General features: G+C 46.7%; 1 protein-coding gene across 7 annotated transcripts in view; it reads left to right on the top strand.

The window, feature by feature from the left end:
• The window catches only part of foxp4 (forkhead box P4), a 500,447-nt gene that overhangs the window by 123,271 nt on the left and 350,599 nt on the right, over positions 1–26,577 (top strand). Inside the window, exon 1 of one of the 7 annotated variants that reach the window (XM_068057557.1) lies at positions 3,247–3,302. The exons of the other annotated variants lie outside the window; for them this stretch is intronic. The gene's annotated coding sequence lies outside the window, so the exon portion shown is untranslated. Of the gene's footprint in view, positions 1–3,246; positions 3,303–26,577 lie in introns of those variants that run through there. 7 annotated transcript variants of the gene reach the window in all.

The following is a 26,577-nucleotide window of genomic DNA, read 5'->3' as shown; positions in this document are numbered from 1 at the left end:
GAACCCAGGTCCCCAGAGCCTGGGCCTTTGGATTACTAGTCCAGTGACATTGCCACTGCCTCCCTTGGTAATGCAACACTGGAAGAGCATCCTTCAAAGCCTATTCAGCTAGAGGTAAACAATTAGCTGAAGTCCAGCTCTTTAAAGTGAGGACTCCTTTCCAAACAGATCTGCCATGATCTTATTGAATGACGGAGCAGGCTTGAGGGGCCGAATGGCCTACTTCTGCTCCTAATTCATATGTTGGTATGTTACCTGGGAAGATGTAACATTTGATGCGATAAAGAGGTGTCAGTTGCTAGTGACTGTAGAAGACACTGTTATCTCATCAAGTCGACACTCAAAGGGTCAGAGAATTTCTACCAGAAAAAGATTGGGCTTATATTTATATCGTGCCTTTCACAATCTAAGGAAATTCCAAGTTCATTGTAGCCAATGAAGTACTTTTTATAGTGTTGCAATATAAGAAACATAACAGCCAATTTGCACTCAACTAGACCCCAGTAATATGAGAATCTGTCGTTAGGTGTTGGTTGAGGGGTAAGTATTGGACAGGACACTTGGGAGAACTTCCCTGCTCTTTTTTAAATAGTGTCAGGGGATCTTTTACATCCACCTAAGAGGGCAGATGGAGCCTTGGTTTAACAACTGATCTGAGTGGCAGCAGCATCGTTGACAGTGCAGCACCCTACTTGTTTACAAGTTAGATTCTACTTTTAAGTCTCTGGACAGGGGCTTGAATCCACAACTGTCTGACTCAGAGGCAAGAGAGTTACCCACTGAGCTGCTGCTGATGCTTTGAGCTTATGTGTGGGAGGTAGAGGTGACTACAGTAGATGGGAAAGGGCATCACAGTGAGATATGTAAACCTTTGCCAGTTGTGTTTGTTGTGATCTTGAGCCAGAGCTGCAAAGACTTGTGCATTCTTATAGGAGTATAGTGTCATGCAGACCCATACCTGCCACACATGAAGCATATTAATTTTGTCATATGAACATTGATTTTAAACTATTGCTGGAGTGAAGAAATGACTTGTTTGAAGATCACCAGACACTGGGCTGGAAGGACATTTGCTCCAATTAACCCAAATGGATTTTGATTACCAGACATTGAAGATGTAAGGAAGCGCATCCAGGCCCCGCGAAGGTGATACAATCCACAGAGCCAGAACTGGTTAAACCAGCTGGTCACATGACTAACTGGCTGGTCCAGGTTTTTTCGAACTAGGCACAGGACAGCTTGAATTCAGAAGGCAGTGTGAAACTGAGGCTGGAACAAGCAAGTCTCTCGCCTGGCTGTCTCTCTCACTCACTTTCTCCTAAGCCACCAGATCCATGAAGACACGTAAACCTCAAGAGAGAAAAGACTCCTACATCGGAACAAGTTGAAGCGTGAACTGGGCCCCAACGAATTGCAAGACTTACCCGCAACCAAAGACTCCACATTGAACTTAAAGGACTGTAACTACCAGATATTGCCTTAAACTTTTCCCCATTATTCCTTTTACTTTTTCTGTCTCTATCTGCGTGTGTGTTTATCGCATCTGCATGCTAGCGTGGTCGTGTCGCATATTCGTAGCCGTTAACCGGACCAGAATTTAAGATTAATTAAGATTAAGATTAGGGCGGCACAGTGGTGCAGTGGTTAGCACCACAGCTCCAGTGATCTGGGTTCAGTTCTGGGTACTGCCTGTGTGGAGTTTGAAAGTTCTCCCTGTGACCGCGTGGGTTTCCTCCGGGTGCTCCGGTTTCCTCCCACATGCCAAAGACTTGCGGGTTGATAGGTAAATTGGCCATTATAAAAAAAAAATTGCCCTAGTGTAGGTAGGTGGTAGGAGAATTGAGGGAAGTTGGGGGCAAAAATGGGATTAATGTCGGATTGATATAAATGGGTGGTTGATGGTCAGCGTGGGCCAAAGGGACTGTTTCGGTACAGTATCTCTCTATGACTCTGTTAATAAACTTCCACCTTTCTTGTTTAAATCTAAGGAAACCTGTTTGATTTCTTTGCCTTACAATTGGAGCAATGAACAAGGATTCACTAAGGGAGCTAAAAACATGGTGTTTTAAAATTAAACCCTGTTACGGTTAAACCAGGCAAAGGCTGAGAGGGAACCCCCTAGACCCTTTCTCACCTGGTCATAACAATAGGAATAGGAGGAGGCCATTCAGCCCCTCGAACTTGTTCCCCCATTCAATGAGATCATGGCCGATCCGTGACCTAACTCCATATACCTGCCGTACCCTATATTCCTTAATACCTTTGGAGAACAAAAATCCATAAATGTCAGATTTAAAACTAACAGTTGATCTAGCATCAATTGCCATTTGAGGAAGAGAATTCCAAACTTCTACCACCCTTTCCATGTGGAAGTGTTTACTAATTTCACTCATAAAAAATCTGGCTCTGATTTTTATCCTATGCCCCTTCGTCCTAGACCCCCCAACCATTGGAAATAGTTTCTATCTGTCTACTCCGTCTATCTATTCCTGTATAAATGTGGATCATGAGCTTGGAATTCCGATTGATGCGGAACTTATTCATGATCTGGTAGAGAATTACCAACATGGTTGCTGACACTTTGGAACCTAGGACTGGCTGGAGGGTGGGACCTTGAGTTTAGATTTAAAAGAAATAAAAATTCATAGTCATCAGCTTTTTGCTGTCAGCTGTAACTTGCAAGGCAACTGAATTGAATGATGGCCAGAATGACAGACTCTGTACCTTGGGAGATTATTCTATGTTAAAGGTGTGAAGTAAATGCAAGTTGTTATTGTTGTATTAGTATTATTAAAGCCCGAGGAGGAGGCCTCTGGGATACCGAGCCAGAATGAGGGTCAACAAAGGATTACTCAAGGTGGACTATTTGACTAACAGAATTGAAAGACCCGTAATCGTTTTTCTAGTTAACTGCAAGCACCTCTGAGAGCTGAGCACAGTACATTGAAAGGTCACCTTGACTGAAGGGCGAGACATTGGCTGAGTATTTACCCAATGTTTTGCTCTTGTTGGTTTGTTTTTCTCCCAGTCTGGGGGAACTGAAATCTGAATGGATCAGTGACCGGCGTGCAAGTTGTAACTGAGCTAGAGCAGCAATCACTCTGTAACGCCTCCTTCTTTTCCAAACAAACCAGCTGCTTTAAAACTGTGAAGATTGGTGTCCATTTTGGATTTCTCCCCCTTTATTTGGCATGTGATGATGTAATTGTGGGCTGTGTTATTCATTATTCAGCCACAACCGTTTCCTGCATCAAACGACCATCTCGTGACATGAATTCTCTGCCCACAATTAAACTGAAACAGTAAGTAATGCTGATTTCATGGCACTTAGATTGCACACTAGGTAATTGTACTGCTCGTACCTAAAGTGATATTTAAGATATTGCTTCATATCCTCTCTCCTTGTACAATCATTTTGATGATTATTTTATGCTCATCAAGATGAGTGAACTAATTTTGCAAATTGGAACACTTCCTCGTTTTTTTTTCTCCATGATCAGATAGTACACGGGGTTAGATACAGAGTAAAGCTCCCTTTACACTGTCCCATCAAACACTCCCAGGACAGGTACAGCACGGGGTTAGATACAGAGTAAAGCTCCCTTTACACTGTCCCATCAAACACTCCCAGGATAGGTACAGCACGGGGTTAGATACAGAGTAAAGCTCCCTTTACACTGTCCCATCAAACACTCCCAGGATAGGTACAGCACGGGGTTAGATACAGAGTAAAGCTCCCTTTACACTGTCCCATCAAACACTCCCAGGACAGGTACAGCACGGGGTTAGATACAGAGTAAAGCTCCCTTTACACTGTCCCATCAAACACTCCCAGGATAGGTACAGCACGGGGTTAGATACAGAGTAAAGCTCCCTTTACACTGTCCCATCAAACACTCCCAGGACAGGTACAGCACGGGGCTAGATACAGAGTAAAGCTCCCTTTACACTGTCCCATCAAACACTCCCAGGACAGGTACAGTACGGGGGTTGGATACAGAGTAAAGCTCCCTCTACACTGTCCCATCAAACACTCCCAGGACAGGTACAGCACGGGGTTAGATACAGAGTAAAGCTCCCTCCACACTGTCCCATCAAACACTCCCAGGACAGGTACAGCACGGGGTTAGATACAGAGTAAAGCTCCCTTTACACTGTCCCATCAAACACTCCCAGGACAGATACAGCATGGGGTTAGATACAGAGTAAAGCTCCCTCTACACTGTCCCCATCAAACACTCCCAGGACAGATACAGCACGGGGTTAGATACAGAGTAAAGCTCCCTCCACACTGTCCCCATCAAACACTCCCAGGACAGATACAGCACGGGGTTAGATACAGAGTAAAGCTCCCTCCACACTGTCCCCATCAAACACTCCCAGGACAGATACAGCATGGGGTTAGATACAGAGTAAAGCTCCCTCTACACTGTCCCCATCAAACACTCCCAGGACAGATACAGCACGGGGTTAGATACAGAGTAAAGCTCCCTCCACACTGTCCCCATCAAACACTCCCAGGACAGATACAGCACGGGGTTAGATACAGAGTAAAGCTCCCTCTACACTGTCCCCATCAAACACTCCCAGGACAGGGACAGCACGGGGTTAGATACAGAGTAAAGCTCCCTCTACACTGTCCACATCAAACACTCCCAGGACAGGGACAGCTCTAGGATAAAGCTTCCTCTATCTTCCTCTAGTGGAGATGAATGGTCTGTTTGGATTGATTATCTGTATTTATATAGGGTGATAGGGTAACATCTAAATAGGATGAAAGAGTAGAGGAACAATGGGCAAAACTGTCCAATCTTACTCCATGGAGGTCATTTTGACTTTGTGTGATAGTGGGAGGCAGGCCATCTGACATCTGTCCCACTAAAATCAATTGCTATCGCACATAAGTCTAAATTAGCCCCAATTTCTTTTCTCCAAAACTCTGCAGAGTCCCACGGGGTTTGGCATTCTCAGCTGTATCAAGCAACGTGCACACAGCTCACTGCGTGTTGTGCTGCTCACCAGGCAGATCATGAGGAGATCCTGCTATCCACTGACCACCTTAAGAGAGCTCAATCATAGAATCATACAGCAGAGAAGGAGGCCATTCAGCCCATCATGCCTGTGCAAGCTCTTTGAAAGAGTTATGTGCAGTTTAATGAGCGAGTACTGATGATTTATCCTGGGGAAGGGAGGTAAGTATGGCCCTTTGAGATATATATGTTTGCGATGTAATTTGGGAGTGAATTGGTTACCTGACTCAGACAAGACTGCAGTAATCAAACGACTGACTAGCTGCTCTTGTCCATTAATGTCATTGGTGGGTAGACCTGCTCTCAGTCCATGCAGTGGGAAGTGATATGTACTTTATTCTGTGCCGCTGAGCTGGCTGAACTCATGAAATCCCTGCACACTCCTGTGGGCCTAACCTGAATCTGTAGCTAAGCTGTCTGGGCTTGACTAAGTGGGGAGGTGCCCCACAGGGAGTCAGCGTCTTTCCTCCATATCAAACACAAAGAAACCGTATGGATGGAACTTGCTTCAGGAATTTCTTCTCATGTGCCAATGATTTTCTCTGTGTGTCCGACACAGACTGACCCGGAAAATAAAAATGTAGACAAAGGCTGTCCATTTAAACAAACTCCGTGGGCTGAGGGTAGGGATCCAGTTACCAGATCTCTCCTGTCTGGCTTGTGCAGCTGTTTCTGTTACGTCAGTCATACAGTGATTGCTGAGACTGGCCTTTAATAACACAGAGAACTAGAGTCGAACCAATAAATGTTGGTATTACTCATTAGGCCAGGCAGCATCTGTGAAGAGTGAAACACTGTTAATGGGCAGGATTTTTGGAGACCGATGAAGGCATCCTTCCAGCACCATCCCACCCCAAACCATTTTTGGGGAGGCTGGATTGGCTGCAGAATGGCTAGCCACCCACAAGGGGTGGGTAGCTTCTTCGGGTAATTAAAAGGCCAACTAAGACCATCGATCTGAGTTCAACTGGAATTTTCCAGTCAGTCGCCCTGCAGCAGACCAGGGTTGGCGGGGGGAGAGTCAGTGCTTCCTTTTATTTCAAATATTTTGAAAGTGCTGAGAGGGCTCCTCAAGATGGAGGCGCTCCCTCCCTCACGCTTACCCGTAATGGTAGGCTGCAGCTCCTTCCATGCTGCAGAGCCTCCTATTGGCCCTCCAGCTTCGAGAGCCAGCCCACCATCCTTAATTGGACGGTGAGTCTGCCCTTTGGCCATTAATTGCCAATCCAGGCAATATCAATGACTACTGCTGACACAGTGCAGAAATGGGACCCGCATTTGACCCCAACATCACGGTCCTGAGCCAAAACGGAAAATCCTGCCCAACATTTCGGGTCGATGACCTTTCATCAGAACTGTAGTTTCCCCTCTTTACAAATGATTCTTTGATGAGTGCCTTCTTGGCACCAATCAAATGTGGGTGACACTGGTGGAGATGGTTGTTGGACTGCTGCAGCCTCGGACAATCAGAGGATTTTTGATCATTTTCTTGCTAGAACTGTTACGTGGCAGTGTTGGCAGTGTGCAATTTTCTTTAGACTCTGTCTGGGGACGGTCATACAGCATTAGTTCTGCGAACTGTGAGCCAGCACTCACTGGAAAACTCTTAGTATATTGAAGGAGGCTTTCTTTCAAAAAGGGTATTACTCATTCAGTGCAGTGTCTTTTTCCCTTTCTATCTCTCCCCATTCCAGTTGAAATCTAAGCACAATTATCCCTGGACCCCAGTGTTCAGTTAGATTACCTCCCCAACTTTGCTGGGACTTGGTCTGACAAGCTTCTGTGTCCCCCTGATATTCCTCATGTTAGTACCCTTGAGGATGAAGTGCAGATGGGACTGCAATATGTCAGCATGTTCATTCAGAACAGAGGTACTGACCCTGTTGGTATTTCACATCAACACCCCTCACTCCCCCTTTAAAAAAAAATCTCTCTGAATGTGCCTTTGTTTGTAGGAACTGACAGGAGCTGAGAATTCCAGAATTCCTCAGTCCCAATCGGAATCCGCAGTATGTGACCTCAGCTTCCAGTTAACTTTATCATGGGATTCTTAAAGGAGCCTTCATACAACTGAAACTTACTCTGCAGAACTTTGAGTGCTGTGTGCACGAAGCAAGCATCAGACAAAAGAAAGACTTGCATTTCTATAGTGCCTCTCACAACCTCAGGGCATCCCAAATGCTTTACAGCCAATGGAGTATCTTTGAGCAGGCAATTTGTTTTAGCGATGTTAGGTGAAGGATAAATACTGGCCAGGACACCAGGGAGAACTCCCCTGTTCACCTTCAAATAGTGCCTTGGTTGCAAATCGGCACCCCTGATAGTGCAGCATTCCCTCAGTACTGCACTGTGAAGGCTGGATTTTACCAGCCCTTTGGGGACAGGCTGGGAGGTGAGCAACCTGTAAAATGGCAGCGAAGGTGGGGGGTGGAGTGCCCTCTGCCATCATGCTGCTTTGCCAGGGGCAGGGAAGGTGGGGGGTGGAGTGCCCTCTGACACCATGCCGCTTTGCCAGCGGCAGGGAAGGTGGGGGAAGGTGGGGGGTGGAGTGCCCTCTGACACCATGCTGCTTTGCCAGCGGCAGGGAAGATGGGGGAAGGTGGGGGGTGGAGTGCCCTCTGACACCATGCTGCTTTGCCAGCGGCAGGGAAGGTGGGGGAAGGTGGGGGGTGGAGTGCCCTCTGACACCATGCTGCTTTGCCAGCGGCAGGGAAGATGGGGGAAGGTGGGGGGTGGAGTGCCCTCTGACACCATGCTGCTTTGCCAGCGGCAGGGAAGGTGGGGGAAGGTGGGGGGTGGAGTGCCCTCTGACACCATGCTGCTTTGCCAGCGGCAGGGAAGGTGGAGGACGGCAGCCCTGATGGCAACTAATTAGTTGCCTGATAGAGGTAAAATGTGGCCGGGTGTCCCACAAAAGTCCGAGGCGGGATTACCCCCTTGGTTTCCGGCCCATTGTCACGACCCCCGCCGCATCCACAAAATTCAGCCCTGAGCATCAAACTAGATTAAATGCTCAAGTTTCTGGAGTTGAACCCACTTGAACCCACAACCTTCTGACTTAGAGGTGAGTATGCTACCATCCCAGCCATGGCTGACACTTCAAGCAGAGAGAGAGTGAGTACAATTGGTGGGTTCAAGATCATGAGTAGGAGTAGGGTTGGTGGTTGGCAGCAGTCTATGGTTTTTTCAGGAGCTGTCAGGGGCATCCCAGCTCCACATTCTGGATAACTATTTTTTACAAACCTACTTGCTTTGTGGTCGACAGTGCTGGTGAGGCTGCAGGTAGATTGGATGCCAGGCACCTCTGGACAAACCAGTTCGGTAAAGGAGGAATTAAACAGGCTCTAGAGTCTCTTATTTGCAAGTTTCCGGCACAGCCCCTAAACGCCTCTTTTGATGCATTTATCAGTATGGTAGGTGACATATTTCTGACACATGAACTCAATGTCTTGGCACCATTTACAAGTCTGTAAGATGGGCGCAGAATCATCAAATTTCTAGGCAGCTCTACCAGGAGAGCTTGCACATCATAAACTGGTCTATAATACTGACTTGCATGAACCAATTCAAATGCCAGGCTGTTTATTCTGTAACACACCCGATAGAGAACACAAACCTGACCCAGCAAGTGAGCGATTGAAGCATTAAATTCCAATCTGCCAGATCACTTCCCATTCACTCCCATCATAGAGAATTTCTAATCCCGGAATAACATGAAAATGCTTCATTCCTTTCCAAGCAAAATATTCTCCCTGCAAGCCACCCAACCCTCTATTGCGTTACCTCAGATACATGGTATCGTGCCAGTAAACTTACTCGTACAAGATAATTTATTGCACACTTTTTCAGGACTGCTTCGCTTTGTTACCTTGCATTTATACCATGGAACGTTTTTACTTGAACTAACTATGCCCTAGGAAATGAATCAGCTCATCTTGCGGAACAGTTATCAACACAAACATAACCAATCCTGAGCAAGACTGAATAGTGGAGGTGTTTCAAAACACAATCACAACTTTCATCTGCTGCTTTGGCCTTGCGCTTTCTCTGAATTTGGCTCAAACCTCACTCTGGGTGTGAGCGCACATTCTAGGCTCCCAATCCAGGAATGCCTCCATTGTAAAATTCTCATCCTCTTGTTCAAATCTCTCCATGGTCTCACCCCTCCCTATCTCTGTAGCCTCCTCGAGCCCCACAACCCTCCGAGATCTCTGCGCTCCTGCAGTTCTGGCCTCTTGAGCATCCCCGATTCTCATCACTCATTGGTCACCGTGCTTTCAGCTGCCAAGGCCCTAAGCTCTGGAATTCTCTCCCTAAGCCTCTCCACCTCTCTCTCTCTCCTCTTGACTCCTTCTTTGGCTCAGTGTCAAACTTTGGCTGATAATGCGCCTGTGAAGTGCCCTGGGATGTTTTATTGCATGAAAGGCACTACGCAAATCCAAGTTGTTGTAATAACACTACGTTGATGGAAAGAAGTGCAATATAAAAGGAGCAAAGAAAGAAGCCGTCTTACAACACAGTGTAGAGTGTTGCAAGTTTGCAAAGGCTGAATGGAAATGAAAGAGTTGGCAGATGATGCAGAAGATTTCAGTCGCAGACCAAGCTGGGCCGGGCTTTATTCGCCTTGTGTTTACTACCCGTGAATAAGTGTCCGCTATTTACCTTGGAATTTGTAACGCACATATTGCTAACTGAATTTTATGCTGTTTGGTCCCTTGAGACATTCCAATGTGTCACGCTGTGATACACTGCACTGTGCAGGAACAGGGATATCGAAAGGCTTCTACAGAGAGACACTTACGGGCTTTTCATGGCTAATTATGTTTCTGATGAGGAGACAGTAGTTCAGCAGCTGGGAACAGCTGTGTGCAGGTAATGGATTACTCAGATTAGACACAGGGATCCAATACTTGCAAAGGAAAGAGTCTCACACTGGTTGTAACTCTTTAAATTGTTCTCCACTCCAGGGACCTTCCACTTAGTTCAAGTGCTCACTTGAGTTGAAGTGGCCTGTTTATTGATTTGTTTTTTTGTAAATATTAAGAGGCTTTCTGAGCTTTTGCCTCCTCTTTTCCCTCTCACTTCCCAGTTTTCCCTTTTCCTCTACTGAAAGGGTGGAATTCCACAGACTGCTGCTACCTTGTTCAAGTTCCCTCGGCATAGTTTCCTATAACATTTAAGGGGAAGCTAGATAAACACATGAGCAAGAAAGGACTAGAAAGATATGCTGATAGGATTAGATGAATGGGCGTGGGAGGAGGCTCGTGTCGAGCATAAACACAGACATGGATCTGTAGGGCCGAATGGCCCTTTTCAGTGCTGTACATTTTATGTAATTCTATGTATTGAGTGGCAGCAGACTGTTCGACTGCAGGAAATGGGTTCTGATCTACTATTTGTGAGTATGGGGTTTCCTGGAGGATTCGTTGGATCAGGACCAGGAGGTGCAGTTGTTTATTTTTTGTAACCCACCCTCTGTCCTAGCCCAACTGCAAGATGAGCTTGAACCTGCTAACTCAGTGTAGGCCAGGACTGAACCTGGGACCTCAGGACAGCATGTAGGCATCAGTAGCACAACAACAACTTGCATTTGTACGGCATCTTTAACGTAGTAAAAACAATTCACTTCACAGGGCCATAATCAGACAGACTTTGACACTGAGCCACATAAGCACATATTAGGACAGGTGACTAAAAGCTTCAGCAAAGAGGTAGGTTAGAAGGAGAATCTTAAAGGAAGAAAGAGAGGTAGAGAGTCAATTAACAGTCACATGGACAAATATGGATTAATTAAGGAAAGCCAGCACAGATTTGTTAAAGGCAAATCATGTTTAACTAACTTGATCGATGTTTTTCCTGAGGGAACAGAGAGGATTGATGAGGGTAATGTGGTTGATGTGGTGTACAGACTTCCAAAAAGCATTTGGTAAAGTGTCACATAACAGGCTTGTCAGCAAAGTTAAAGCCCATGGAATAAATGGGAAAGTAGCAGCATGGATACGAAGCTGGCTGAGTGACAGGAAACAGACAGTAGTGATGAACGTTTGTTTTTCAGAGTGGAGGACAGTATATAGTGGGGTTCCCCAGGGGTCAGTATGAGGACCACTGCTTTTCTTAATCTATATTAATGACCTAGACTTGGACGTATAGAGCACAATTTCAAAATTTTCTGATGAGACAAAACTTAGAAGTATTGTGAACTGTGAGGAAGATAGTGATAAACTTCAAGAGGACATAGACAGGCTGGTGGAATGGGCAGACAAGTGACAGATGAAATTTAACGCAGAGGAGTGTGAAGTGATTTATTTTGATTGGAAGAATGCGGAGAGGCAATATAAAATAAAAGGTACAATTCTAAAGGAGGTACAGGGGCAGAGGAACCTGGGGGGTTTATGTGCACAAATCATTGAAGATTGCAGGGCAGGTTGAGAAAGTGGTTAATAAAGCACACGGGATCCTGGGCTTTATAAATAGAGGCATAGAGTACAAAAGCAAGGAATTTATGGTGAACCTTTATTAAACACTGGTTCGGCCTCACCAGGAGTATTGTGTCCAATTCTGGGCACCGCACTTTAGGAAGGATGTGAGGGCATTGAAGAGGGCCAGGAAAGACTTATGAGAATGGTTCCAAGCATGGAGGACTTCAGTTACATGGATAGATTGGGGAAGCTGGGGCTGTTTCCTTGTAGAAGTGAAGGTTGAGAGGATATTAGATAGAGGTGTTCAAAATCATGAGGGATCTGGACAGAGTAGATAGAGAGAAACTGTTTCCATTGGCAGAAGGGTCAGGAACCAGAGGACACCAATTTAAGGTAAACGGCAAAATAACAGGTGACATGAGAAAAAACCTTTTTAGGCAGTGAGTGTTTAGGATCTGGAATGCACTGCCTGAGAGTGCGGTGGAGGCAGGTTCAGTGAGCGTTTAGGATCTGGAATGCACTGTCTGAGAGTGCGGTGGAGGCAGGTTCAGTGAGTGTTTAGGATCTGGATTGCACTGCCTGAGAGTGCGGTGGAGGCAGGTTCAGTGAGTGTTTAGGATCTGGAATGCACTGTCTGAGAGTGCGGTAGAGGAAGGTTCAGTGAGTGTTTAGGATCTGGAATGCACTGTCTGAGAGTGTGGTGGAGGCAGGTTCAGTGAGCGTTTAGGATCTGGAATGCACTGTCTGAGAGTGCGGTGGAGGCAGGTTCAGTGAGTGTTTAGGATCTGGATTGCACTGCCTGAGAGTGCGGTGGAGGCAGGTTCAGTGAGTGTTTAGGATCTGGAATGCACTGTCTGAGAGTGCGGTAGAGGAAGGTTCAGTGAGTGTTTAGGATCTGGAATGCACTGTCTGAGAGTGTGGTGGAGGCAGGTTCAGTGAATGTTTAGGATCTGGAATGCACTGTCTGAGAGTGTGGAGGAGGCAGGTTCAGTGAGTGTTTAGGATCTGGAATGCACTGTCTGAGAGTGTGGTGGAGGAAGGTTCAGTGAGTGTTTAGGATCTGGAATGCACTGTCAGAGAGTGTGGTGGAGGCAGGTTCAGTGAGTGTTTAGGATCTGGAATGCACTGCCTGAGAGTGCGGTGGAGGCAGTTTCAGTGAGTGTTTAGGATCTGGAATGCACTGCCTGAGGGTGAGGTGGAGGCAGTTTCAGTGAGTGTTTAGGATCTGGAATGCACTGTCTGAGAGTTTGGTGGAGGTAGTTTCAGTGAGTGTTTAGGATCTGGATTGCACTGCCTGAGGGTGAGGTGGAGGCAGGTTCAGTAAGTGTTTAGGATCTGGAATGCACTGCCTGAGAGTGTGGTGGAGGCAGGTTCAGTGTGTGTTTAGGATCTGGAATGCACTGCCTGAGAGTGTGGTGGAGGCAGGTTCAGTGAGTGTTTAGGATCTGGAATGCACTGCCTGAGAGTGTGGTGGAGGCAGGTTCAGTGAGTGTTTAGGATCTGGAATGCACTGCCTGAGGGTGAGGTGGAGGCAGGTTCAGTGAGTGTTTAGGATCTGGAATGCACTGCCTGAGAGTGTGGTGGAGGCAGGTTCAGTGAGTGTTTAGGATCTGGAATGCACTGCCTGAGAGTGTGGTGGAGGCAGGTTCAGTGAGTGTTTAGGATCTGGAATGCACTGCCTGAGAGTGTGGTGGAGGCAGGTTCAGTGAGTGTTTAGGATCTGGAATGCACTGTCTGAGAGTGTGGTGGAGGCAGGTTCAGTGAGTGTTTAGGAACTGGAATGCACTGTCTGAGAGTGTGGTGGAGGCAGGTTCAGTGAGTGTTTAGGATCTGGAATGCACTGTCTGAGAGTGTGGTGGAGGCAGGTTCAGTGAGTGTTTAGGATCTGGAATGCACTGCCTGAGAGTGTGATGGAGGCAGATTCAATGAGTGTTTAGGATCTGGAATGCACTGACTGAGAGTGTGGTGGAGGCATGTTCAGTGTGTGTTTAGGATCTGGAATGCCCTGCCTGAGAGTGTGGTGGAGGCAGGTTCAGTGAGTGTTTGGGATCTGGAATGCACTGCCTGAGAGTGTGGTGGAGGCAGGTTCAGTGAGTGTTTAGGATCTGGAATGCACTGTCTGAGAGTGTGGTGGAGGCAGGTTCAGTGAGTGTTTAGGATCTGGAATGCACTGTCTGAGAGTGCGGTGGAGGCAGGTTCAGTGAGTCTTTAGGATCTGGAATGCACTGTCTGAGAGTGCGGTGGAGGCAGTTTCAGTGAGTGTTTCGGATCTGGAATGCACTGCCTGAGAGTGCGGTGGAGGCAGTTTCAGTGAGTGTTTAGGATCTGGATTGCACTGCCTGAGAGTGTGGTGGAGGCAGGTTCAGTGTGTGTTTAGGATCTGGAATGCACTGTCTGAGAGTGTGGTGGAGGCAGGTTCAGTGAGTGTTTAGGATCTGGAATGCACTGCCTGAGAGTGTGGTGGAGGCAGGTTCAGTGAGTGTTTAGGATCTGGAATGCACTGTCTGAGAGTGTGGTGGAGGTAGTTTCAGTGAGTGTTTAGGATCTGGAATGCACTGTCTGAGAGTGTGGTGGAGGTAGTTTCAGTGAGTGTTTAGGATCTGGAATGCACTGTCTGAGAGTTTGGTGGAGGTAGTTTCAGTGAGTGTTTAGGATCTGGATTGCACTGCCTGAGGGTGAGGTGGAGGCAGGTTCAGTGTGTGTTTAGGATCTGGAATGCACTGCCTGAGGGTGAGGTGGAGGCAGGTTCAGTGAGTGTTTAGGATCTGGAATGCACTGCCTGAGAGTGTGGTGGAGGCAGGTTCAGTGAGTGTTTAGGATCTGGAATGCACTGCCTGAGAGTGTGGTGGAGGCAGGTTCAGTGAGTGTTTAGGATCTGGAATGCACTGCCTGAGAGTGTGGTGGAGGCAGGTTCAGTGAGTGTTTAGGATCTGGAATGCACTGCCTGAGAGTGTGGTGGAGGCAGGTTCAGTGAGTGTTTAGGATCTGGAATGCACTGCCTGAGAGTGTGGTGGAGGCAGGTTCAGTGAGTGTTTAGGATCTGGAATGCACTGCCTGAGAGTGTGGTGGAGGCAGGTTCAGTGAGTGTTTAGGATCTGGAATGCACTGCCTGAGAGTGTGGTGGAGGCAGGTTCAGTGAGTGTTTAGGATCTGGAATGCACTGTCTGAGAGTGTGGTGGGGGCAGGTTCAGTGAGTGTTTAGGATCTGGAATGCACTGTCTGAGAGTGTGGTGGAGGCAGGTTCAGTGAGTGTTTAGGATCTGGAATGCACTGTCTGAGAGTGCGGTGGAGGCAGGTTCAGTGAGTGTTTCGGATCTGGAATGCACTGCCTGAGAGTGCGGTGGAGGCAGTTTCAGTGAGTGTTTAGGATCTGGATTGCACTGCCTGAGAGTGTGGTGGAGGCAGGTTCAGTGTGTGTTTAGGATCTGGAATGCACTGTCTGAGAGTGTGGTGGAGGCAGGTTCAGTGAGTGTTTAGGATCTGGAATGCACTGCCTGAGAGTGTGGTGGAGGCAGGTTCAGTGAGTGTTTAGGATCTGGAATGCACTGTCTGAGAGTGTGGTGGAGGTAGTTTCAGTGAGTGTTTAGGATCTGGAATGCACTGTCTGAGAGTGTGGTGGAGGTAGTTTCAGTGAGTGTTTAGGATCTGGAATGCACTGTCTGAGAGTTTGGTGGAGGTAGTTTCAGTGAGTGTTTAGGATCTGGATTGCACTGCCTGAGGGTGAGGTGGAGGCAGGTTCAGTGAGTGTTTAGGATCTGGAATGCACTGCCTGAGAGTGTGGTGGAGGCAGGTTCAGTGAGTGTTTAGGATCTGGAATGCACTGCCTGAGAGTGTGGTGGAGGCAGGTTCAGTGAGTGTTTAGGATCTGGAATGCACTGCCTGAGAGTGTGGTGGAGGCAGGTTCAGTGAGTGTTTAGGATCTGGAATGCACTGCCTGAGAGTGTGGTGGAGGCAGGTTCAGTGAGTGGTTAGGATCTGGAATGCACTGCCTGAGAGTGTGGTGGAGGCAGGTTCAGTGAGTGTTTAGGATCTGGAATGCACTGTCTGAGAGTGTGGTGGAGGCAGGTTCAGTGAGTGTTTAGGATCTGGAATGCACTGTCTGAGAGTGTGGTGGGGGCAGGTTCAGTGAGTGTTTAGGAACTGGAATGCACTGCCTGAGAGTGTGGTGGAGGCAGGTTCAGTGAGTGTTTAGGATCTGGAATGCACTGCCTGAGAGTGTGGTGGAGGCAGGTTCAGTGAGTGTTTAGGATCTGGAATGCACTGCCTGAGAGTGTGGTGGAGGCAGGTTCAGTGAGTGTTTAGGATCTGGAATGCACTGTCTGAGAGTGTGGTGGAGGCAGGTTCAGTGAGTGTTTAGGATCTGGAATGCACTGCCTGAGAGTGTGGTGGAGGCAGGTTCAGTGAGTGTTTAGGATCTGGAATGCACTGTCTGAGAGTGTGGTGGAGGCAGGTTCAGTGAGTGTTTAGGATCTGGAATGCACTGCCTGAGAGTGTGGTGGAGGCAGGTTCAGTGAGTGTTTAGGATCTGGAATGCACTGCCTGAGAGTGTGGTGGAGGCAGGTTCAGTGAGTGTTTAGGATCTGGAATGCACTGTCTGAGAGTGTGGTGGAGGCAGGTTCAGTGAGTGTTTAGGATCTGGAATGCACTGCCTGAGAGTGTGGTGGAGGCAGGTTCAGTGAGTGTTTAGGATCTGGAATGCACTGTCTGAGAGTGTGGTGGAGGCAGGTTCAGTGAGTGTTTAGGATCTGGAATGCACTGCCTGAGAGTGTGGTGGAGGCAGGTTCAGTGAGTGTTTAGGATCTGGAATGCACTGTCTGAGAGTGTGGTGGAGGCAGGTTCAGTGAGTGTTTAGGATCTGGAATGCACTGCCTGAGAGTGTGGTGGAGGCAGGTTCAGTGAGTGTTTAGGATCTGGAATGCACTGTCTGAGAGTGTGGTGGAGGCAGGTTCAGTGAGTGTTTAGGATCTGGAATGCACTGTCTGAGAGTGTGGTGAAGGCAGGTTCAGTGTGTGTTTAGGATCTGGAATGCACTGTCTGAGAGTGTGGTGGAGGCAGGTTCAGTGAGTGTTTAGGATCTGGAATGCACTGTCTGAGAGTGTGGTGGAGGCAGGTTCAGTGAGTGTTTAGGATCTGGAATGCACTGCCTGAGAGTGTGGTGGAGGCAGGTTCAGTGAGTGGTTAGGAACTGGAATGCACTGCCTGAGAGTGTGGTGGAGGCAGGTTCAGTGAGTGTTTAGGATCTGGAATGCACTGCCTGAGAGTGTGGTGGAGGCAGGTTCAGTGAGTGTTTAGGATCTGGAATGCACTGCCTGAGAGTGTGGTGGAGGCAGGTTCAGTGAGTGTTTAGGATCTGGAATGCACTGCCTGAGAGTGTGGTGGAGGCAGGTTCAGTGAGTGTTTAGGATCTGGAATGCACTGCCTGAGTGTGTGGTGGAGGCATGTTCAGTGAGTGTTTAGGATCTGGAATGCCCTGTCTGAGAGTGCGGTGGAGGCAGGTTCAGTGAGTGTTTAGGATCTGGAATGCACTGCCTGAGAGTGCGGTGGAGGCAGGTTCAGTGAGTGTTTCGGATCTGGAATGCACTGTCTGAGAGTGTGGTGGAGGCAGGTTCAGTGAGTGTTTAGGATCTGGAATGCACTGTCTGAGAGTGAGGTGGAGGCAGTTTCAGTGAGTGTTTAGGATCTGGAATGCACTGCCTGAGAGTGTGGTGGAGGCAGGTTCAGTGAGTGTTTAGGATCTGGAATGCACTGCCTGAGAGTGCGGTGGAGGCAGTTTCAGTGAGTGTTTAGGATCTGGAATGCACTGCCTGAGAGTGTGGTGGAGGCAGTTTCAGTGAGTGTTTAGGATCTGGAATGCACTGTCTGAGAGTGTGGTGGAGGCAGTTTCAGTGAGTGTTTAGGATCTGGAATGCACTGCCTGAGAGTGCGGTGGAGGCAGTTTCAGTGAGTGTTTAGGATCTGGAATGCACTGCCTGAGAGTGTGGTGGAGGCAGGTTCAATCGCGCCTTCAAAAGGGAATTGGATAATTATTTGAAGAGAAAAAATAGTCGGGTTACAGGGAAGAGGCAGGGGAGTGAGACTAGTTGTTGCTCTTGCAGAGAGCTAGCACGGATTCAAAGACCTGAATGGCCTCCTTCTGTGCTATAACCATTGTGTGATTCTATTATTCTATGATAGACAGAGAGGTTTATGGAGAGAATTCAAAATCTTAGGGCCCAGGCAGCTGAAGTCATGGCCACAAATGATGAAGCAATTAAAAAGAGATTGCAGAAACTGGGCCTGTATTCTCTGGAGTTTCAAAGAATGAGAAGTGATCTCATTGAAACTTATAAAATTCTTACAGGACGTGACAGGGTACATGTGGATCGGATGTTTCCTCTGGCTGGTGAGTCAGGAATCAAGGGACAGTCTCAGAATAAGGGGCAGGACATTTAAGACCGCGATGAGGAGGAATTTCTTTACTCAGAGGGTGGTGAATGTGTGGAATTCTCTACCCCAGAGGGTTGTGGAAGCTCAATCATTGAGCATGTTCAAGACAGAAATCGATAGATATCTGAATACTAATGACATCAAGGGATATGGAGATCCTGGGGAAAAATGGCAGGAATGTAGATGATCAGCCATGATCTGTTTGAATGGCAGAGCAGGCTGGATGGGCCGAATGGCCTACTCCTACTCCTATTTCCTATGATCCTATAAAATGGGGGACACTCAAGAGGCTAGAATTGGAGCAGCACAGATGTCTTGGAGGATTGTCGGCCTGGAGGGGATTACAGAGATAGGGAGGGCTGAGGCCATGGAGGGATTTGAACACAAGGATGAGGATGTTAAAATTGAGATGTTGCTTGATCAGGAGCCAGTGTAGTTCAGCGAGCACAGGGGTGTTGTGTGAATGAGAGTTTGGGATGAGCTCACAGTTACCGTGAGTGGTTGATAGGAAGTCAGCCAGGTGTACATTGGTAAGCCTGGAGGTGACAAAGGCATGGAGGAGGGTTTCAGCAGCAGGTGAGCTGAGGCGGGGCAAAGATGGCTGATGTTACAGAGGTGAAAGTAGGAGGTCTTGGTGATGGAGAGGACATGGGTTTGGAAGCTCAGTTCAGGATCAAACTTCAAGCACTTTGCAATTTATGCGTTAATAAATTGTCCTTTTAATGAAATGCAGAATGTAAAGAAAGATTTGCATTTCTATCACACCTTTCACAAACTTAGGTTGTCCCAAAGGTCATTCCAGCCTTTTGTTTTGAAATGTCGTCACTGTTGTAATGCAGGAAACACGGAAGCTAATTTGCGCACAGCAAGATCCCATAAACAACACTGTGATAATGACCAGATAATCTGTTCTTAATGTAGTTATTTGAGGGATAAATATTGGCCCCAGGACACCAGGGAGAACTCCCCTGCTCTTCTTTAAAATAGTGCCATGGAGGTGGCACCTCTAACAGTGCCGCACTCCCTCAGCCCTGCAATGGGAGTGTTAGCTTGGATCACACCCAACTCTCGCATGGATTGGAGCGTAAACCCACAACTTTCTGACTAAGAAGCAAGATAAGAGTGCTACCCACTTACCCACTGAGCCACAACCGATGCACTGAGGAAGCCAAGGCCGGTTTCTGGCTCCAGCTGCGGTGGGTGGGGAGAAGTGAAAGTGTAGGTCCCCATAGTGTGAAGTTTATATTTGATCATTTCTACCTTGCTTCGGTTCTGAAGAAGTCACATGCGACTTGAAACATCAACTCTGTTTCTCTCTCCACAGATGCTGCAAATTGCTGAGTATTTCCAGCACTTTCTCTGTTTTTATTTCAGATTCCCAGCATCTGCAGTATTTTGCTTTTGTTGGTAATGTTGACTACTGTGTGGATAAACACCTCAAGCATTAAGTGCTCTGGAGTCGGGTAGAAGTGGCTACATGTATTGTATGGGTGCAGTCTCTGGGGTTTGTCCGACAAGCAGGCAGTATGAATGATTTAAGAGGAGATTAATGGATCCAGTCTTCACCTCTAGAACATTTTAATCTGTGAATTGTTGGCCTAAATGGGTTATTTTAACACCCCATTATTCAGCAGCCATTTCCAGCCAGTCAGCATCACTCTGCCAGTTTAATTAACCCTTTTGGGAGCCTGCTCTAGTATTTTCATTGCTGGTTTTCTCCATAATGTTAATGAGATGCAGTGATGGCCCCCCTGGACCAACAGAAGCTACAAATCCCAAAGACCCTTCACCTGCAGTACAAATTCAGCAACATAAACAGCTCCGAGAAATTCATGATCGAACTGTACAGGTTTCTGCTCAGACCCACCTTGAGTGTTGTGTCTACTTCTGGTCACCAAGACACAAGTATTGATATCACTATGGATTTGAATGATGTGTTTGATAAAACACCATATAAAAGGCTGGTTAACAAAATCGAGGCTCATGGAATAGGAGGGTCAGTGTCTAATTGAATAAGAATATTGGTTTAAGGACAGAAAACAGCGAGTTGTGGTAAATGGTTGCTTTTCAGACTGAAGGATGGTAGACAGTGGCGTTCCCCAAGGGTCAGTGCTGGAACCACTGTTTGTTTTGCTATAGATAAATGACTTGGATCTTGGAATACAGAGTAGAATTTCAAAATTTGCAGATGATACCAAACTTCGAGGTGTGGTAAACAGTGAGGATGATATGAACTGCTTGCAAAAGGACACAGATAGGCTAGCAGAATAGGCAGAGGGGTGGCAGATGGAATTTAATATTGATAAGTGTGAGGTGATGCATTTTGGGAGAAGGAATAGGGAGAGGCAATATAGACACAATGACACAGTTCTAAAGAGTGTGCAGGAACAGAGGGATCTGGGGGTGCAGGTGCATCGATCTTTGAAGGTGGCAGGACATATTGAGAGAGTGGTGAGTAAAGCATATGGGATCTTGGGCTTCATAAATAGAGGTATTGAGTACAAAAGCAGGGAAGTTATGCTGAACCATTATAAAGCTCTGGTTAGGCCCCAACTGGAGTTTTGTTTCCAGTTCTGGTCACCACACTTTAGGAAGGATGTGAGGGTCCTTGAGAGGGTGCAGAGGAGATTTACCAGAATGGTTCCAGGGATGAGGGATTTTAGTTACAAGGTTAGGTCAGAGATGCTGGGGTTGTTCTCCTTGGATAGGGAATGGGAGGCAACAACCCTGGAATTGTTTAAGGAACAGTTGGGTGCAATAATGGACTAGGCATTAGGATCTTCTGCGAAGGATTGATAAATTAAAATGGGCCGAATGACATTCCTCACCACTAATTATCTTGTAAATGAACCTGGACCATGGAGGTGGAAATGATTTGCTACAGAGTTCTGCCCTGTCCTGGTTGTTTCAAAGCATATCCGAGCTCCCGGTACAAATGGTTCCTCAGACACCTGGGCTCCTGAGCCAGGTCCACTGGGCAGCTTCCTGGGTGGAATGACACCTTTCAGATAGCTGTTTGTTTCTCAAAGCTCTGTCTGATTATTTATTGTTTGATATAAAAGCAAACACTTTGCTGTGTACACTGCTAATAGCCCCTTACTGGGGTGGTTTGTCCAGTAATCCTTACATCTGTGTGAAGCATTATCACACTGAAACCTTGCAAAGAGTTTCACACTATGAATTGCTGTTTGAAGTGCTGTCACTAGCACTAACTTGAGGAGGTGATTTTAACCCTGCCCAGCTCATCAAAAACTAGGCAGGTGGGTAGTTAAAATTGGCCAGGGAACTTCGCAGCAACAACATATATCCATATAGTGCCTTTAAAATGATAAAACATCTCAAGGCGCTTCACAGGAGCATTATAAATCTAAGTATGACACCGAGCCACATAAGGAGATATTCTTATATCTGCCAATTCTGAAGAAGGGTCACTGACCTGAAACGTTAACTCTGCTTCTCTCTCCACAGATGCTGCCCAACCTGCTGAGTATTTCCAGCGTTTCTTGTTTTTATTTCAGATTTCCAGCATCCGCAGTATTTTGCTTTTATATAAGGAGATATTAGGTCAGATGACCAAATACTTGCCGATACCTGCCATGTCCCACTCTTTCCCACAGACTTTTGAGTTTAACCTGTTCTTGGGAGCATACAGGAATGAAACTGGCCTTTTAAATATTCAAATTGGGCTCCGATGATCGAGTCAGGGCCCTTCTACTATTTTAACCAGAGGCTCACATTGTGGTTTTCCAACCAGGCCAATCTAACAAGACGGGGAGTCCAGGCCACGACAGGCCCAAAGAGTTAAGCCGTTTTAATGTTTATTTACTTTCCTTGTGGGGCCAAGAGTTCTCCTCTGGGCCCTTCCAGGAAAGTTCAGGCCTCCCATGCTCTGGCCACCCCCTACTCCAATCCTAAACTCCTCCTGAAATCCCTTCCCTGTGACTGACCCAAGTGTCGGGTCTGAATGAGTGTTCAATTTTATGCTCCGGCTTGCTGGCCATCTTCCATTGCCTGCCCGTTTCAGATGGGACACTGACCTTGTCCTGACCTTAGCTCCTAGAGCTAAGGTCAGGACAGTTCACAGCTCAGCTTGACCCTCCTCCCCCACCCCCACTCAAGCCTGACTCCCAACCCCCAGTTAAAATTGAGGTTCATTGATCTTTAAAATCCCCTGAACACCATCTGAGACACCCATCCCCACCCCCGCACCGGAGTGTCAACCTGCATTGCATGTCCAAATGTTGCAGAGAGCTTCAAACTCACAATCCTTGGACCCAGCCCTGAGACTGAGACCACACTCTTTAATTGAGCTGACACAGGACGATGGAGCAAATGGCCTCCTTCTGTATTGTATCATTCTACATGAAAAAAGAAGTAAAGATTTGCATTTCTATAACACATTTCATGAACTGAGGATGTCCCAAAGGGACGTTGTAGCCAACAAAGTATTTTTGAGTGCAGTTACTATGGTTTTGTAAGCAAACAAATGGTGCAGCGAATTTGCACATAGCAAGGTCCCACAAATAGCAATGGGGTAAATAGCCAGATATCTGTTTTTGGATGTCTGAGGGAGGAATATTGACCAGGACACCTGGAAGAACTCCCCTACTCCTCTTCAGAATAGTGCCATGGGACCTTCAATATTCATCTCAACTACAAGATGGGGTATTTACGATCAGGTGAAGACGGGTCACAAGGCTCCCCTCTTATCCTTTCTCTTATTTGACCACAACAGGGTTTATTCCTTTTTTTAAACAGTGGCTGTGCTTACCACTTCAGAAAATGTTTTACCTTTTACCTTTGTTGTGATCGTAAAAGAACCAATTGGACAGGTTTTCTTGAGTTTAAACAAGAAAGAGGTGAGTTTATTATGCTTAACAATCTAAACCCCATCAAAATAAAATAATAATATGACGCTACTCTTTTACACATACACACACACACGAGAATCTCACACAAATAGATTACACAGTGCTGAGGAATAGATTTGTGTTGGATTCGATTCCAGAACAAATAAAAACAATACATAATCTGTGGTCTGGTTGTTCTAGTGGTCTTCCAGTTGAATTTGTTGTCCTGAAGTTTTGCGTTGGTAGTTGAGCAGAGGGCTTCCTTCTTGGTGTCTTTGTCTTGGACCTAGCAGCCGACAGCTAGGCTTCGAATGCCCCACCAGGCCTTCTGGAGAGAGAGAGAGAGTGCGCCCTTCTGGCTTCTGCACAGATTGAGTCTCTGGCTTGTCTGCTTGTCTAAGAGAAACTGCCAACTTTCACAGAGATAGACAGACGGTCACATTAAAGGCCTGCTCAGGTCGGGAAAAAGAACCCAACCCGAACCCAACCGATCCAGAGCGGATCCGAGCCTGACCTGGCCCGAGTCCCTCCAATTTCGCCCCGGGCCCGACCCGACCCCGACTCGGCGTGACCCGAGCCAGACCCAACCCCGACTCAGTGTGACCCGAGCCAGACCCGACCAACCCTTTACTTATCTTCCGACTGGGAAGCTCCACAAAGCTGCAGCTCATGCGTGATGACGTCATAGTGACGTCACTCGCTCACTGCGCAGACTCAGTTTCGTCCTAGACTCCCAGCTCAGATAAGTTTTTTAATTTCAATACTTACCAGCAGAGCACTTAGTGTGCGTGTGCGTGTGTGTGCGTGCGTGTGTGTGCGTGCGTGTGCGTGCGTGTGTGTGTGTGCGTGTGCGTGTGTCCTGCCCGACCCGGACCCGACCCGACCCAATCCGAGCTCGAAAGCTGGACCCGGGAGAGGGGCCTGACCCGAACCCGACACCGACACATCTCGTCGGGTCCTTTTGGGGTCGGGTTGGGTAGCAGACCTTTAGGTCACATGACTGTCTCAGGGTATTCTTTGGTACGTTCTAATGAGATTCAAGTTTAGGAATTTCCATCTCTCAAGCCTCATGGTGCCAATGTTTTCCCCTAGAGGGATTTGCCTTTTCAATGTTAATATCCCAAGATGGCTTTGAATATCTTGCTAATGAAAGCAATCTCAGGTAGTTCAATCAATAGGGCAAGCCATTGTTTTCGGTGCAGGCTAATCAGACATGTGTCTCCACTTTTGATGCCTTGGAATGTGCAAGGTTTTCAAATGCAAAAGTGGTGACAATTTTTTAGCAAAGTCTTTGTAAAAGTTGTCTAATATTCCAGCTTTCTTTTTTTTAAGTTTAATGTAAGTTTCCAACGGATGAATTGGAATTGCATGTTTTCTTGACAGGTAGTTGACACAAGCCTAGATCACATGCTAGAGGCCTGGAATGGGAGTTGAACCTATAACCTTTTGGGTCCAGGGCGAAAGTACCTGAAGTAAACTGAGCCTCCTTGGATTTGCTTCTCGTAGTTGAATCTGCACTGAAAAGAAGCAGATCAGTTTGGGTGGCACAAAGTATTGGCTGTTTACCCTTTCAATGCAAGTTCAACTCCAGGGTTCCTTGAATTGTTGCCAGATTATATCCTGCAGATTCACACCCATTGGGACCTGAATACAACCTGTATTTCATTTTGGAACCTTAACAGCCATTAGATTTATAAAACTTACATCCCACGCTGGATTTGAATCAAGGCTCCAGAGGTGAGAGGATAATCCTCTTTCTAAAACATGACATCATCCATTCTACCCAGTTAGAATTCCTTCAACCGAAAACCACTTACTGTTGTACAGTCAATGATTGTCCATCTTTATTTTGTACGTTTCTCCCCCTCCACTCCTGAGGCTTTGCCTCCCCTTTCAAGTGAATGTAAAAACTTCCCTGTGTTCTAGACAATGTTTATCCCTCAATCAATATCACTGAAAAGAAGCTTATCTGGTAATTTATCACATTACTATTTGTGGGAGCTTGCTGTGCATGAATTGGCTGCTGCGTTTCCAACAGTACTGCAGCAGTATTTCATTGACTGTAAAGAGCTTTAATACGTCCCTGAGCTCATGAAAGGTGCTATAAAAGTCATTCTTTGGTTATAATCATGTCTGTCCCTCTGCATCAATCGCAGCCTTTCGTGGTTGGCAGTACCCAGTGCTCACCAGTGCTTGCCAGTAATAGTGTGCCATTCACATTTACACAGCCAGCTGTCCTTGTTGATTGCATGGTCGTATGCTTCAGCCCACATGTCTGCCTTCTTTATATATCACAGAAGATCAGCATATAACCTCTTTCTTTAGGAACCAGTTGGGCTCAAAGCCAGTAACAAACTGAACTGAGTTTATTACAGGGTGCCAGGCTTGTGTGGTCTAGACAGCTTTATATTGCAGTAAATCTATTACTTGTTATTGGGTGAACAATTAGGTCTGTTCTTATTTTAATTTCCCCCCTCAAATTTCTCTGTTGGTTTGTTTTGGTTAATGTGATAATTTGGTTAACAGATTTAGTGCAGTCACATATTGAATAGATCCCTGTCGAAAGGGAAGACCAGAGGCAGTTCAGTTGAAGCTCTGAATGGAATGGACAAAGAGAATCGAACACTGTGGAGTGAAGATGGAAAATGTTGGAATTTAACTGCAGTCCTGCTAATGCCTTAGCCGAGAGGAGGGCGAGTCGCGATTTCGAGGGTTCACTGTTACGGGGTACAGGGACAGAAGTGTCACTATTAGAAGAAGGGCAGGCCAGCTCTCTGGGTGCCTGGAGCAGATTATATCCCTCAACAAACATCATTAAAGCAGAGTAATTGGTCATTTCTGTCACTCTCAGTTTGTGGGAACATGCTGTGCAAACTAGCTGCCGCATTTGCCTACAAAACAAACAATGACAAAGTCATTTATTGGCTGCAAAGCACTTTGGGATATTTGAAGGATCTTAAAGGTGCTATAGAAATCCAAGATTTATTTTCTTTGAGTGAACCCCTTTGAAGCGTGTAACAAAATGTACGGGAGACTAACAGATATTAGTAGTGTCAGGAACAGGGAATATTACTCTCTCTGTTTCCCTCAGTCCCATAAAGGGGTTCATTTTCTCTAGTATAAAAACAAGAAGTGCTGGAAATACTCAGCAGGTCAGGCAGCATCTGTAGAGAGAGAAGCAGAGTTAACATTTCAGGTCAGTGACCTTTCATCAGAACTGGCAGAGGCTATAAATGCAGTAGGTTTTAAGCGTTAGTACAAAGAGGGTGTCAATAGACTGTAACGCTTTGTCTTTCAGCACACCATTAACATACCGTTTGCCTTTGTTCCATGACCTTCTGGTCAGTTATTCTCTGTGACCCTGTCCTATCTACACCTTCACCTTTGTTATCTCTTACCCCACCCCCGCTTTACTTGCTTAAAATCTTTTACATTTCTAATATTTGTCAGTTCTGATGAAGGGTCACTGACCTGAAACGTTAACTCTGCTTCTCTCTCCACAGATGCTGCCAGACCTGCTGAGTATTTCCAGCACTTCTTGTTTTTATTTCAGATTTCCAGCAGCTGCAATATTTTGCTTTCATTTTCTCTAGTTTCTGATGACGTCAGACCCTCTATATCCAAAATGGCAGCCTGTATCCTCTCAGCCCAGAGAAACCAGACCTGTCTGTATGAACAGGGAGTTGCCATTTCCACTTCTCAGTTCCATTATTCCCCGTGATGAGAAGTTCAATTGCCAGAGTCACAAGTTACATAGGAACATAAGAGCAGCAGTAGGCCATTCAGCCCATCGACCTGCTCCGTCATTCAATACAAACATGGCTGATCATCCACTCCAATGCCTTTTTCCCA

This window comes from Heterodontus francisci, chromosome 25 (genome assembly GCF_036365525.1).
Source record: "Heterodontus francisci isolate sHetFra1 chromosome 25, sHetFra1.hap1, whole genome shotgun sequence".
Lineage (NCBI taxonomy): Eukaryota > Metazoa > Chordata > Chondrichthyes > Heterodontiformes > Heterodontidae > Heterodontus > Heterodontus francisci.
This window is presented reverse-complemented; position numbering and strand designations above follow the sequence as displayed.